Source organism: Mus musculus, chromosome 14 (assembly GCF_000001635.26).
Source record: "Mus musculus strain C57BL/6J chromosome 14, GRCm38.p6 C57BL/6J".
Taxonomy (NCBI): Eukaryota; Metazoa; Chordata; class Mammalia; order Rodentia; family Muridae; genus Mus; species Mus musculus.
The window spans coordinates 58,871,799-58,888,096 of record NC_000080.6 but is presented as its reverse complement, the minus strand read 5'-3'; the positions used below and the strand labels follow the sequence as shown (position 1 = coordinate 58,888,096).

General features: G+C 41.1%; 1 pseudogene; it reads left to right on the top strand.

Moving 5' to 3' along the window:
• Positions 7,852–9,066, top strand: Gm9022 (predicted gene 9022; annotated as a pseudogene).

Sequence of the window (16,298 nt, the reverse complement as noted above, 5' to 3'; positions counted from 1 at the left end):
TCCACTATGTTCATAGCAGCCTTATTTATAATAGCCAGAAGCTGGAAAGAACCCAGATGCCCCTAAACAGAGGAATGGATACAGAAAATGTGGTACATTTACACAATGGAGTACTACTCAGCTATTAAAAAGAATGAATTTATGAAATTCCTAAGCAAATGGATGGACCTGGAGGGCATCATCCTGAGTGAGGTAACACATTCACAAAGGAACTCACACGATATGTACTCACTGATAAGTGCATATTAGCCCAAAACCTAGGATACCCAAGATATAAGATACAATTTGCTAAACACATGAAACTCAAGAAGAATGAAGACTGATGTGTGGATACTATGCCCCTCCTTAGAATTGGGAACAAAACACCCATGGAAGAAGTTACAAAGACAAAGTTTGGAGCTGAGACGAAAGGATGGACCATCTAGAGACTGCCATATCCAGGGATCCACCCCATAATCAGCTTCCAAATGCTGACACCATTGCATACACTAGCAATATTTTATCGGAAGGACCCAGATGTAGCTGTCTCTTGTGAGACTATGCTGGGGTCTAGCAAACACAGAAGTGGATACTCACAGTCAGCTATTGGATGGATCACAGGGCCCCCAATGGAAGAGCTAGAGAAAGTACCCAAGGAGCTAAAGGGATCTGCAACCCTATAGGTGGAACAACATTATGAACTAACCAGTATCCCGGAGCTCTTGACTCTAGCTGCGTATGTATCAAAAGATGGCCTAGTCAGCCATCACTGGAAACAGAGGCCCATTGGACACGCAAACTGTATATGCCCCAGTACAGGGGAACGCCAGGGCCAAAAAAAATGGGAATGGGTAGGTAGGGAAGTAGGGGGGAGGGTATGGGGGACTTTTGGGATAGCATTGGAAATGTAATTGAGGAAAATATGTAATAAAAATATAAAATAATAATAATAATAATAATAATAATAATAATAATAATAATAATTAAAAAGTTCAGAGTCTCTTGAAAATATTCTGAGTTTTTTGGATTGTTCAGTTTCCTTATTTAAACAATCCAGACACACCTTTTCAGGGGTGATACCATCCATAGAGTGCTGGGCCATCCAACATCAATCATTAATCAAAAAATTGCCTCTATACTTGTCTATAAGCCAATCTAATGGATCTGTATGATAAGAACTTCAAGTCTCTGAAGAAAGAAATTAAAGAACATCTCAGAAGATGGAAAGATCTCCCATGCTCATGGATTGGCAGGATCAATATAGTAAAAATGGCTATCTTGCCAAAAGCAATCTACAGATTCAATGCAATCCCTATCAAAATTCCAACTCAATTCTTCAACGAATTAGAAAGGGCAATCTGCAAATTCATCTGGAATAACAACAAACCAAGGATAGAAAAAACTCTTCTCAACGATAAAAGAACCTCTGGTGGAATCACCATGCCTGACATAAACTGTACTACAGAGCAATTGTGATAAAAACTGCATGGTACTGGTATAGTGACAGACAAGTAGACCAATGGAATAGAATTGAAGACCCAGAAATGAACCCACACACCTATGGTCACTTGATCTTCGACAAGGGAGCTAAAACCATCCAGTGGAAAAAAGACAGCATTTTCAACAAATGGTGCTGGCACAACTGGCAGTTAACATATAGAAGAATGCGAATTGATCCATTTCTATCTCCTTGTACTAAGGTCAAAACTAAGTGGATCAAGGAACTCCACATAAAACCAGAGACACTGAAACTTATAGAGGAGAAAGTGGGGAAAAGTCTCGAAGATATGGGCACAGGGAAAAAATTCCTGAATAGAACAGCAATGGCTTGTGCTGTAAGATCGAGGATTGACAAATGGGGCCTCATGAAACTGCAAAGCTTCTGCAAGGCTAAAGACACCGTCAATAAGACAAAAAGACCACCAACAGATTGGGAAAGGATCTTTACCTATCTTAAATCAGATAGGGGACTAATATCCAATATATATAAAGAACTCAAGAGGGTGGAATCCAGAAAATCAAATAACCCCCTTAAAAGGTGGGGCTCAGAGCTGAACAAAGAATTCTCACCCGAGGAATACCGAAAGCCTGAGAAACACCTGAAAAAATGTTCAACATCCTTAATCATCAGAGAAATGCAAATCATAACAACCCTGAGATTCCATCTCACACCAGTCAGAATGGCTAAGATCAAAAATTCAAGTGACAGCAGATGCTGGCGAGGATGTGGAAAAAGAGGAACACTCCTCCATTTTTGGTGGGATTGCAAGCTTGTACAACCACTCTGGAAATCAGTCTGGCTGTTCCTTAGAAAATTGGACATAGTACTACCGGAGGATCCAACAATACCTCTCCTGGGCATATATACAGAAGATGCCCCAACTGGTAAGAAGTACACATGCTCCACTATGTTCATAGCAGCCTTATTTATAATAGCCAGAAGCTGGAAAGAACCCAGATGTCCCTCAACAGAGGAATGGATACAAAAAATGTGGTACATTTACACAATGGAGTACTACTCAGCTATTAAAAAGAATGAATTTATGAAATTCCTAGGCAAATGGTTGGACCTGGAGGGCATCATCCTGAGTGAGGTAACCCAATCACAAAAGAACTCAAATGAAATGTACTCACTGATAAGTGGATATTAGCCAAGAAACTTAGTATAGCAAGATATAAGGTACAACATGCAAAACATATGAAACTGAAGAATAACAAAGACCAAAGTGTGGACACTTTGCTCATTCTTAGAATTGGAAACAATCACCCATGGAAGGAGACAAAGTTTGGAGTTGAGACAAAAGGATGGTCCATCTAGAGACTGCCATATCCAGGGATCCATCCCATAATTAGCCTCCAAATGATGACACCATTGCATACACTAGCAAGCCTTTGTTGCAAGGATGGTGATATAGCTGTCCCTTGTGAGACTAGGCCGGGGTCTAGCAAACACAGAAGGAGATGCTCACAGTCAACTATTGGATGGATCACAGGATCCCCAATGGAGGAGCTAGAGCAAGTATCCAAGGAGCTAAAGAGATCTGCAACCCTATCGGTGGAACAACATTATGAACTAACTTGTACCCCAGAGCTCTTGACTCTAGCTGCATATGTATCAAAAGATGACCTAGTCTGCCATCACTGGAAAAAGAGGCCCATTGGTCAGGCAAAGTTTATATGCCCCAGTACAGGGGAACGCCAGGGCCAAAAAATGGGAGTGAGTGGGTAGGGGAGTCGGGGGAGGGGGTCTGGGACTTTTGGGATAGCATTGGAAATGTAATTGAAGAAAATACGTAATAAAAAATTGTTATTATAAACATAAAAAATAAATAAAATGGCATGACATGTCAAAAAAAAAAAAAAAAAGCCTGTATGGTACTGGTATAATGATAGACAAGTAGACCAATGGAATAGAATTGAAGACCCAGAAATGAACCCACACACCTATGGTCACTTGATCTTTGTCAAGGGAGCTAAAACCATCCAGTGGAAAAAAGACAGCATTTTCAACAAATGGTGCTGGCACAACTGGCAGTTAACATATAGAAGAATGCGAATTGATCCATTTCTATCTCCTTGTACTAAGGTCAAATCTAAGTGGATCAAGGAACTCCACATAAAACCAGAGACACTGAAACTTATAGAGAAGAAAGTGGGGAAAAGTCTCGAAGATATGGGCACAGGGAAAAAATTCCTGAATAGAACAGCAATGGCTTGTGCTGTAAGATTGAGAATCGACAAATGCGACCACATAAAATTGCAAAGCTTCTGTAAGGCAAAAGACACCGTCAATAAGACAAAAAGGCCACCAACAGATTGGGAAAGGATCTTTACCTATCCTAAATCAGATAGGGGACTAATGTCCAATATATATAAAGAACTCAAGAAGGTGGACTCCAAAAAATCAAATAAGCCCTTTAAAAATGGGGTGCAGAGCTTAGCAAAGAATTCTCACCTGAGGAATACCAAATGGCTGAGAAGCATCTGAAAAAATATTCAGCATCCTTAATCATCAGAGAAATGCAAATCAAAACAACCCTGAGATTCCATCTCACTCCAGTCAGAATGGCTAAGATCAAAAATTCAGGTGACAGCAGATGCTGGCGTGGATGTGGAAAAAGAGGAACACTCCTCCATTGTGGGAGGGACTGCAAGCTTGTACAACCACTATGGAAATCAGTTTGGCGGTTCCTCAGAAAATTGGACATAGTGCTACCGGAGGATCCTGCAACAACTCTCTTGTGCATATATCCAGAAGATGTTCCAACTGGTAAGAAGTACACATGCTCCACTATGTTTATAGCAGCCTTATTTATAATAGCTAGAAGCTGGAAAGAACCCAGATGCTCCTCAACAGAGGAATGGATACAAAAAATGTGGAACATTTACACAATGGAGTACTACTCAGCTATTAAAAAGAATGAATTTATGAAATTCCTAGCCAAATGGATGGACCTGGAGGGCATCATCCTGAGTGAGGTAACCCAATCACAAAAGAACTCACATGATATGTACTCACTGATAAGTGGATATTAGCCCAGAAACTTAGAATACCCAAGATATAAGATACAATTTGCTAAACACATGAAACTCAAGAAGAATGAAGACCAAAGTGTGGACACTTTGCACCTTCTTAGAATTGGTAACAAAACACCCATGGAAGGAGTTACAGAGACAAAGTTTGGAGCTGAGACAAAAGGATGGACCATCTAGAGACTGCCATATCCAGGGATCCATTCTATAATAAGCCTCCAAACACTGACACCATTGCATACACTAGTAAGATTTTGCTCTAAGGACCCTGATAAAGCTGTCTCTTGTGAGACTATGCCAGGGCCTAGCAAACACAGAAGTGGATGCTCACAGTTAGTTATTGGATGGATCACAGGGTCCCCAATGGAGGAGCTAGAGACAGTATCCAAGGAGCTAAAGGGATCTGCAACCCTATAGGTGGAACAACAATATGAAATAACCAGTACCCCCCGGAGCTCATGTCTCTAGCTGCATACCTATCAGAAGATGGCCTAGTCGGCCATCAGTGGAAAGAGAGGCCCATTGGTCATGCAAACCTTATATGCCTCAGTATAGGGGAAGGCCAGGGCCAAGAAGTGGGAGTGGGTGGGTAGGAGAGTGGGGGGTGGGGGAGGGTATGGGGGACTTTTGGGATAGCACTGGAAATGTAAGTGAAGAAAATACCTAATAAAAAATTAAAACAACAACAACAAAAAACAAACAAAAACAAAATGCAGAGAAACATCTGCAGCACAATTCCTGAACTTAAAGCTCAGGTGTCATTGCAGAAGAGATGGAAGGACTGTAGAAGCCAGAGGACCAGGAGGTTTGCTGTGAGACTGTGTCTCTTAAAAATGTCAGAGAGGCTACACTCATGAAATTTTATCAATATGGCTTCCCAAAGAAGACCTGAATGGTAACACCAATAGATCTACTAACATGGAACAGGGAAGTTTGTGGGGTTGCAGCAATATCAAAGACTCTAGACAACTAAGGAATGCTTAGAGTGTGAGAAATGGTTTCCCCCAGGGAAATGACATTGTGTGGTCCAAGACGGTTGTTTTTTTTTATATATGGAAATATATAATTACTTTTTAAAATGTTCTAATCTTTGAATACAAATAGCATCAACTATTTTCTTTTCTTTTAACGTGAGTTAAATATACCAACTTCTTGTCCTTTTTCTTTTTATTAAACATAGATTCATTTCCCCATACAGTATAATCTAAATACAGCTTCCCCTCCCACTTCTCTAGCCATTTCCTTTTCACCTCATCTCTTATATGAATCTACTCCCATTCTGTCTCTGATTAGAAAAGAACAGGTCCTTTAGAGATAAGAAAAAAAAAAGACAAAACAAAAACCATCATATCAAAGTTGAACAAGACAAACAGAAAAATAAAAGAGTCCTGAGAGTAGTCATAAGAATCAGAGACCCACTCATTCACACCTTCAGGAGTCCCATAAAAGTACTAAACTAAAATCTACACTATGTATGTAGGGGACCTAGTGAAGACTCATAGGGCCTGCTTCACTCTCTGAATCAATCCCTTCTTAATGCCAATTACTGGGTGAAATGTACTGCAATTTATTGTGGTTTTCTGGACCAAAAAATAGCTGATATCTTGATAGACAAAGAGGTATATTTAATAACTGATGTTTACATAAACCATACTATGAAATCTCAGTTCCCAAAACTGTTGCAACTGGATCCCTGCATGGCACTGCAATCTTCATTCATCACAAACTGCGGCTTCAGTTCTGCTCAAGCAACAGTAGCAAGAACCCCTCCCTTCAGTGATAGTTCCAGCCTACCAAATGCTTTCTACTCTCCCGTTCTTTTTTTAATAGTTAACCTTATTTATTCTTTGAAAACTCCATACATGTATACCTGTATCTTTATTATTCCACTGTTTATTCACATTCTTCTCCCTGAGTCACCTTAAAAGCCTTTGACAACACCCTTTCATGTTAAAAAGTCTTGAAGAGATCAGGGATACAATGTCCATACCTAAACATAATAAAAGCAATGTACAGCAAGCAAATAGTCAACATTAAATTAAAGGAAGGACTTTAAAGCAATTCCACTAAAATCACGGACAAAACAAGGCTGCCCACTCTCTCCATACTTATTTGGCTACTACTTGGAGTTCTAGTTAGAGTAATAAGACAGCTAGAGGAGATGAAGGGATACAAATTTAAAAGAAAGAAGTCAAAGTATTGCTCTTCACAGATAATATGATAGTATACATAAGTGACCCCAAAATTCTACCAGAGAACTTTTGTAACTGAAAAACACTTCTAGCAAAGTGGCTGGATATAAAATCAACTCAAAAATTCAGTAGCCCCCCTTTATACAAATGATAGATGGTCTGAGTAGGAACACTCTTTACAAGAGTCACAAATAATATAAAATATTTTGTGTAACTCTGTCAAGAAAATGAAAGCTTTGTATGAAAAGAACTTCAAGTTTCTGAAGAAAGAATTTAAGACAATATCAGAAGATGGAAAGACCTTTCCTGCTCATAGATCAGTAGGATTAACATAGTAAAAATGGCCATCTTAACAAAAGCAATCTACAGATCCAATGTAATTCCCGTCAAAATCCCAACACAATTCTTTACAGACCTTGAAATTGAAATTCTCAACTTCATATGATAAAACAAAAAACTCAGGATAGCTAAAACAATCATGAACAATAAAAGAACTTCTGAAGGTATCACCATCACTGATTTCAAGCTGTACTACAGAGCCATAGTAATAAAAATGGTGTGGTATTGGTATAGAAACAGACAGGTAGATCAATGGAATCAAATCAAAGACCATGAAATAAACCCCCACACTTACACACCCTTGATTTTTGACAAAGGAGCCAAAACTGTACATTAGAAAAAAGAATGCATCTTCAACAAATGGTGCTGGTCTAACTCAATGTCTGTATGTAGAAGAATGTAAATAGATCCATATCTACTACCCTGCACAAAACTCAAGTCCAATTAGATCAAAGACCTCAACATAAATCTGAACACACAAAATATAATAGAAGAAAAAGTGGGGAACTGCCTTGAACTTATTGGTACATGAGACAAATTCCTGAACAAAACGAACACCAAAAGCTCAGGCACTAAGATCAACAACTGACAAATGGGACATTCATGAAACTTAAAAGCTTTTGCAAGGCCATGGGCACACCATCAAAAGAACAAAATGGCAGCCTAGAGAATGTGAAAAGATCTTCAGCAATCCCACATCTGACAGAAGACTAATATTCAAAATATATAAAGAACTCAAGAATTAGACATCAGGCTCTCTGCTCCTCTCTGTTCCAGAGACAGCCACATCTTCTTGTGCAGTGCCAGACTCATCCTGTAGACACGATGGTGAAGGTCAGTGTGAACAGATTTGGCCCTATTGGGCTACAGGGCTGCCTTCTGCTCTGCACTTGGCAAAGTGGAGATCGTTGCCATCTACAACCACCTCATTGACCTCAACCTATATGTTCTAATATGACTCTACTCATGGCAAGTTCAACAGCACAGTCAAGGCTGAGAATGGGAAGCTTGTCATCAATGGGAAGCCCATCACCATCTTCCAGGAGCAAGATCCCGCTAATATCAAATGGGGTGAGGCCGGTGCTGAGTATGTCGTGGAGTCTACTGGTGTCTTCACCACCATGGAGAAGGCCAGGGCCCACTTGAAGGATGGAGCTAAAGGGGTCATCATCTCTGCCCCTTCTGCTGTTGTCCCCATGTTTGTGATGGGTGTGAACCATAAGAAAAATGACAACTCACTCAAGATTGTCATCAATGCATCCTGTATCACCAACTGCTTAGCCCTCCTAGACAAGGTCATACATAACAACGTTGGCATCGTGGAAGGGCTCATGGTCACAGTTTATGCCATCACTGCCTCTCAGAAGACTGTGGATGACTCCTCTGGAAAGCTGTGGCATGATGGCCGTGGGGCTGCCCAGAATATTATCCCTGCATCTGCTTGTGCTGCCAAGGTTGTGGGCAAAGTCATCACCAGAGCTGAACGGGAAGCTCACTGGCATAACCTTCTATGTTCCTACCCCCAAAGTATCTGTTGTAGATATGACATGCCACCTGGAGAAACCTGCCAAGTACGATGACATCAAGAAGGTAGTAAAACAGGCATCCGAAGGCCCAATAAAGGGCATCCTGTGCTACACTGAGGACCAGATTGTCTCCTGTGACTTCAACAGCAGCTCACACTCTTCCACCTTTGATGCTGGGGCTGGCATTACTTTCAATGACAACTTTGTAAAGATCATTTCCTATATGACAGTGAATATAGCTACAGCAACAGGATGGTGGACATTATGGTCTACATGACCTCCAACGAGTAAGAAACCCTGAACCACTGCCCCCCACCCCCAGCAAAAACACTGAGAGCAAGAGAGAGGCCCTCAGTTGCTGAGGAGTTGCTGTCCCAACTCAGCCCCACACTGAGCATCTCCCTCACAATTTTCATCCCAGACACCCATAGCAACAGGAGGGACCTAGGGAGCCCTCCCTAATTTCTTGAACACTATCAGTAAAATTCACTGCACCCCCCAAAAGAAATTAGATGTCAACAAACCAAATAACCCACTTAAAAATGGGATACAGAGCTAAATGTAGAATTCTTAACAGAGTAACCTTGAATGGCCAAGAAGCACTTAAGGGAATGTTCAGTGTTTTGGTCACAAAGGAAATGCAACTCAAAACAACCCTGAGATTCCATCCAGATACTTTGTTAGAATGGCTAAGATCAAAAACTCAAGTGACAGCACATGCTGGTGAGGATATGGAGCAAGAGGAACACTCCTCCATTGTTGGCGGGGTGCAAACTTATACAACCACTTTGAAAATCAATCTGGAGATTACTCACAAATTAGGAATAGTTCTACCTCAAGACACAACTATACCATTCCTGGGCGTATACCCAAAATATACTCCACCATACACAGGGATACTTGCTCAACTGTGTTCATTGCAGATTTATTCATAATAGCCAGAAACTGGAAAAAACCTAGATGTCTCTCAACTGAAGAATGGAGAAAGAACATGTGGTTCATCTATACAATGAAATACGATTCAGATAACAAACACAAGGATATCGTGAATTTTGCAGACAAGTGGGTGGAACTTGAGAATATCATCTTGAATGAGGTAATGCAGGCCCAGAGTGACATGTATGGTGTGTACATTATAATTGAACATTATCCACAAAGCTCAGCATTAACCATATTACAATCCACAGACCCAAAGGAACTAAGTAATAAGGAAGGCCTAGGAAGGATGTGTGATTCTCACTCAGAAGTGGAAACAAACCATTCATCAGATGTGGATGGAGAGAGGGAGCTATGTGAGAGAGGAGCTAAGGATGGGCCTGAGGATGGGGATCAGGCGTGGGGAAGGGGGACAGGAAAGGACTGGGAGTCAGAATGGAAATTAGTGCGGGGCATCTCTGGGACTACCTGGAAACCTGGGATGGGAGAGACTACAGATATCTACGGGGGTGACCCTACTGGAGGTTCCTACCAGTGGGAAATAGAGACTGAAGTGGCTACCTTCTGTAGCCAGAAAGGACATCCAGTGGAAGGAGGACATCAACTTACCCACAAAATCTTCAACCCAAAATTTGTCCTACCTACAAGATGTGCAAAAATAAATTTGGAACAGAGACTGAGGGAACAGTCAATAAATGACTGGCCCAACTTGAGACCCACCTCAAGGGAGAGACCAACAACCACTGACACTGACAATGATACTCCACTATGCTTGCAGACAAGAACCTAGCACAACTGTCTCCTGAGTGGCTTCATCCAGCAGCAGAAGGAAACAGATACAGACACCCACAGCCAAAAGGTAGGAGGAGCTTGAGAGTCTTGTGGAAGAATAGGGGAAGGAATTGAACAAACTGGTGGGTTCAAGAACACCATAAGAATACCTACAAAGTCAAATTACCTGGGCCTGTGGGGACTCACAGAGACTGAACTACCACCAAAAAGCACGCAGGGGCTGTATCTAGCCCTCCCCCATATGTAGCAGATGTGCAGCTTGGTCTTCATGTGGGTCCCCTAACAATTGCAGCAGGTACCGTCTCGTCTCTGACTCTTTTGCCTGCCATTGGATCCCTTTCCCCCTACCTGAACTGCCTGGTTGGGCTTCAGTGGGAGAGGAGGTGTTTATTCCTGCAGGGACTACATGTCCCAGGATAGGATGGTACCTAAGGGGGCTCCCCTTCTTTGAGCAGAAAGGAGTGGGTACAGAGGGGAGGGATTTATAAGAGTGGGAACTAGGAGAGGAGGGAAGGGAGCTGGTATTGGGATGTAACGTGAATAAAAAATAAATTATGAAAAAGGCAGAATTAATATTTTATTACACATGCATATGCAACATGAATTTTTGTGCTAATACATACAAACTCAACTGCTATTTGTTGTTGATTTTGTTATGTTTATATATAATCCAGTTATTTATTCTAGTTAATTCTAGCATTCTTTATGAAACACTGAAGACTGTCTCCTTAGATAAAGTCTGTTTTGAAAAATGTTAGTTTTTTTCTTCTTCCTTACCTACCTTTTGTATTTCATGCCTTTTCCCCCTGTTATATTGCATTGGAGGACTTGACAAAGAGCAGCTGCAAGGGAGACCCAGATCCTTTGCCATTCAGTCTGCTTCTTACTTGTGTTTTCTCGGTGCTCACGAGCAGCTCGCTGGCCTTTCCCATGAGTCCTGGGTGCTGGTGAGTTTTGCAGGAATGGGTGCTGAAGCTTCTTTTTTGGCTTTATCTATAGCTTTTGTTTTATTATATCATTAATATTCAATGGCTTTTCTAGAATAGCTGCATGTAGCTTGGATATGCTATTCTTTCCTTTTTATAATCTCTGTTAAAGTTTCCCAAGGGTCTGTAGATGACTTTTGCATAATAAGGAGAATTCTTTAAGCATTTAACTTTATGTTTCAGTCTAGTCTTAGTTCAGATCACTTAACTGGGATAAGATTGTAGCAGATTTTTTTTAAGAACAAGAAAATCATATGAGGTTTCTCTTAGTTTTGGTTTATTAATTCAATATCATTCACAGGTAGTCATCAAATCTTTTATTTTTTTTCCATCAGTTGTGATAAGCTTTACTTTTGTATTTTAATTACTTTATTCACTTTAAATCCTTATCCCTGTTCCCTCTTCTCTTCCCAGTCCCCCTTACAAATCCCTTCCCCATTGAACAAAGAAGGGGAGCCCCCCCCTCCTTGGGTACCACTCTATCCTGGGTCACCTAGTCCCAGCAGGTCTAGGCACATCTTCTCCCACTGAAGCCTAACCAGGCAGTAGGGAAAGGGATCCAATGTCAGGGAACAGAGACCAAGACAGCCCCTGCTCTACTTGTTAGATGATCCAAATGAACATCAAGCTGTGCATTTGCTACAAATGTGTAGGGAGTTAAGGTCCAGCTCTGCCATGCTCCATGATTAGTTCCTCAGCCTCTGTGAGCCCCCATGGTGCCAGATTTGTTGACTCTGTGGGTCTTCTTGTTATGTCCTTGACCCTTCCGACTTGTTCACTTTTATCCCCAGCTCTTCTATAAGAGTTCCTGGACTTTGCCCAGTGTTTGGCTGCACCTGCCTCCATCCGCTGCTGGATGAAACCTCTCAGGAGACAGTTTTTCTAGTTTCTGTCTTCAAGCATAGCAGAGTATCATTAGCAGTGTCAGAGGTTGGCTCTTTCACATGGGCTGGGTCTCAAGTTGAGGCAGTCATTGGTCATTTGTTGGCTATTCCCTCAGCCTCTGTTCCATCTTTATCCCTGTACATCTCATAGATAAGACTTAAGCAGTTAGATTTTAAGAAAGTTATTAAGCTACTATTTATTTTTATAACATTCTTTGTCTCTCTTTTACTTTTGTGAAGATCTCTATACCATTTTCTCATACTACAGGATGCACATTATGACTCCTTTAAACAGTCATCCTTGTAGAGATTTGTCCACCTTATTGAGCTTTACTGTGGTCCAACTTTTAGACTCTTTAACCTGCTTATGCTTTTTCTTTATTGATTTCTACTCTAGTTTCTATTATTTCTATTCTTCCTCTCTCCTGCTCTGTCTCTCTGTCTCTGTCTCCATCTTCCTCTCTCTTTTCCTCCTCTTCACCTCCATCTCTCTGAAAAAAGTCCAAAATGGTCTTTAGATCAGAACAGAGTTGTCAAAAGAAGACATAAAAATGACTAAGAAACACTTTTTAAAATGTTGGACATCCTTAGAATGAAGGAAATGAAAATAAAAACCAGCTCTGACCCCAGGACTCAGGTGAGAATTCCATCTTGTATCCTGGGTCTTTCAGAGACCAGTCCATACAGGAGAGCATGCAGGCAGCAGAAGCAACAGAGTTCCTTGGACAGGGTCCCTTCAGACCTTCATCTTCAGCCAGGAGGCAGAGCTGAGCTCCAGACCTCTATGCACCTTCCCTGCCAGAGGAGAGCTTGCCTGCAGAGAGTGCTCTGACCACTGGGACTCAGGGGAGAGTTGGACTCCCAGGGGTGTTGACAGAGGCTAACAGAATCACAGGAGGAACAAGCTCTAGCCAGAGACAGCTAGAACATCTAACACCAGAGATTACCAGATGGCAAAAGGCAAATGTATGAAACTTACTAACAGGTGCAGAAGATTCCATAGAAAACTTGGACACAACAATCAAAGAAAATGCAAAATGCAGAAAGATCCTAACTCAAAACATCCAGGAAATACAGGACACAGTGAGAAGACCAAACCTACGGATATAAGATATAGATGAGAATGAAGATTTTCAACTTAAAGGGCCAGTAAATATCTTTAACAAGATTATAGAAGAAAACTTCCCTAACTTAATGAGAGAGATGCCCATGAACATACAAGAAGCCTACAGAACTCCAAATGGACTGGACCAGAAAAGAAATTCCTCCAGACACATAATAATCAGAACAACAAATACACTAAATAAAAATAGAATACTAAAAGCAGTAAGGGAAAAAGGTCAAGTAACATATAAAGGCAGGCCTATCAGAATTACACCAGACTTTTCACCAGAGACTCTGAAAGCCAGAAGATCCTGAACAGATGTTATACAGACCCTAAGAGAACACAAATGCCAGCCCAGTCTACTATACCCAGTAAAACTCTCAATTACTATAGATGGAGAAACCAAAGTATTCCACGACAAAACCAAATTCACACAATATCTTTCCATGAATCCAGCGCTTCAAAGGATAGTAAAGGGAAAATCTAAACACAAGGAGGGAAATTACGCCCTAGGAAAAGCAAGAAAGTAATCCTTCAACACACCTAAAAGAAAATAGCTACAAGAACAGAATTCCAATTCTAACAACAAAAATAAAAGGAAGCAACAATTACTTTTCTTTAATATCTTTTAACATCAATGGACTCAATTCCCCAATAAAAAGACATAGACTAACAGACTGGCTACATAAATAGGACCCAACATTTTGCTGCATAAAGGAAACCCACCTCAGGGACAAAGACAGACACTAGCTCAGTAAAAGGCTGGGAAACAGTTTTCCAAGCAAATGGTCCGAAGAAACAAGCTGGAGTAGCCATTCTAATATCGAATAAAATGGACCTCCAACCCAATGTTATCAAAAAAGACAAGGAGGGGCACTTCATACTCATCAAAGTTAAACTCTTCCAAGATGAACTCTCAGTTCTGAATATCTATGCTCCAAATACAAGGGCAGCCACATTCACTAAAGAAAGTATAGTGAAGCTCAAAGCACACATTGCACCTCACACAATAATAGTTGGAGACTTCAACCCCCCACTCTCATCAATGGACAGTTCTTAGAAAAAGAAACTAAACAGAGACACATTGAAACTAACAGAAGTTATGAAACAAATGGATTTAACAGATACAATTTGCAAAACACATGAAACTCAAGAAGAAGGAAGACCAAAGTGTGGCTACTTCATTCCTTCTTAGACTGGAGAACAAAATACCCATGGAAGGAGTTACAGAGACAAAGTTTGGAGCTGAGACCTAAGGAATGATCATCCAGAGACTGTCCCACCCAGGGATCTATCCCATAAACAACCACCAAACCCAGACACTATTGCATATGTCAGCAAGATTTTGCTGACAGGGCTTGATACAGCTATCTCTTGTGAGGCTATGCCAGTGCCTGGCAAATACAGAAGTGGATGCTCACAGCCATCTATTGGATGGAACACAGGCCCCCCAATTAAGGAGCTAGAGAAAGTACCCAAGGAGCTAAAAGGGTTTGCAACCCTATAGGAGGAACAACAATATGAACTAACCAGTACCCCTCCCAGAGCTTATGTTTCTAGCTGCATATATAACAGAGGATGGCCTAGTTGGCTATCAATGGGAGGAGAGGCCCTTGGTCTTGTGAAGATTATATGCCCCAGTACAGGGGAGTGTCAGGGCCAGGAAGCAGGAGTGGGTGGGTTGGGAAGCAGGGCAGAGGGGAGTGTATAGGGGACTTTCAGGATGCAAACCTGTGTTGCTATTATGAAAATCAGCCTGTAGCATCCTCAAAAAGCTAGAAATAGATGCAGATCTATTTGACTCATGACATGGCTCTACCACTGGCACATTTGTCTCAGACTCTACATTCTACTATAGAGATAGTTGCTCATCTGTTCATTTCTGCTTTAGTCACAAGAGCTAGAAATAGAGACAGCCAAGATGTCCATTAACTGATGAATGGAAAATGAAAACACAGTACATAAACATGCTGAAATTTTATTCATCAGTAAAGGAAAAATGAAAAAATGAACTCTTCAGGTAATTGGATGGAAATGAAAAAAAAATTATACTGAGTTAAGCGATTGCAACTCAGACAAAGAACATTGCATATTCCTGTTCTAAGGAGATTCAAGCTCTACTCCTTTTGATTTATGTTGTATCACTTGGCATCCTGGAGAATCCAGGGGAAGTAGAAAGGCACCTTCAAGCTATGAAGGAAGAGCTAGGGTCAAAGGAGGGAGAGAACAAAGCAGCACAGGATGTATGAAGTGGAAAAGAGAAAAAAATGGGGCTGGGGAGCTGATGTGGAGAGGATCATGGGAGAATAATCAGTTAGGGGTTTCTATAAGCTTTGTAAAAGTATACAAGAAACCATTTCATTGGAACTCCCACAAACTGAAAGATGTTTCCCCCAGAACTCATAGACTGTCATACAGAAAGCCCAGTGCCAGGTGTGCAACACTTCCACTCAGGAGATGAAGGTTTAAGAGATCCTAAAACAACACAGTTTGTTGCTATTGCTCTTGGTTGTCAGCCAGAACTTGAGGGTAAGACCCTGTTTCTGAAGACACCACACACTTCAGTTAATGGATCTTAAGGCATTAAGATGTTACTGACTGGAATCCTCCTCCCTGACAAAAAGCTTCTATAGTGCTGAAAAAATTATCTGCAGTCTCTCTTGTCCATCTGTGAATCTTGTGAGCTACTATAATGGCCAGGTATGATGCCTAACGATGAAGAAGCAGCACAAATGTCTTGTGAATAACCGACTGCTGTCTGAGTGGATTTAAGAGAACCACTTAGGAGGGTCTGTATAGCTGGCCCCAACCCATGGGTGGATGGATCGTAGACCCTAGGGGAGAGCCTTAACTACATTTTGACAAATCGGCAGAGTATCCAATAGCCAACCCTCTAAATACTTGTTCTTATACTCATAGATTCGTTTTTGCTTTCAAACTTTTTCAGAGAAACTTCTACTTGCAGTGACTAAGAGTTAATACAAAGGCTCAGAATTGGTCAAAATACAGAGGGTAATGACTGTTGA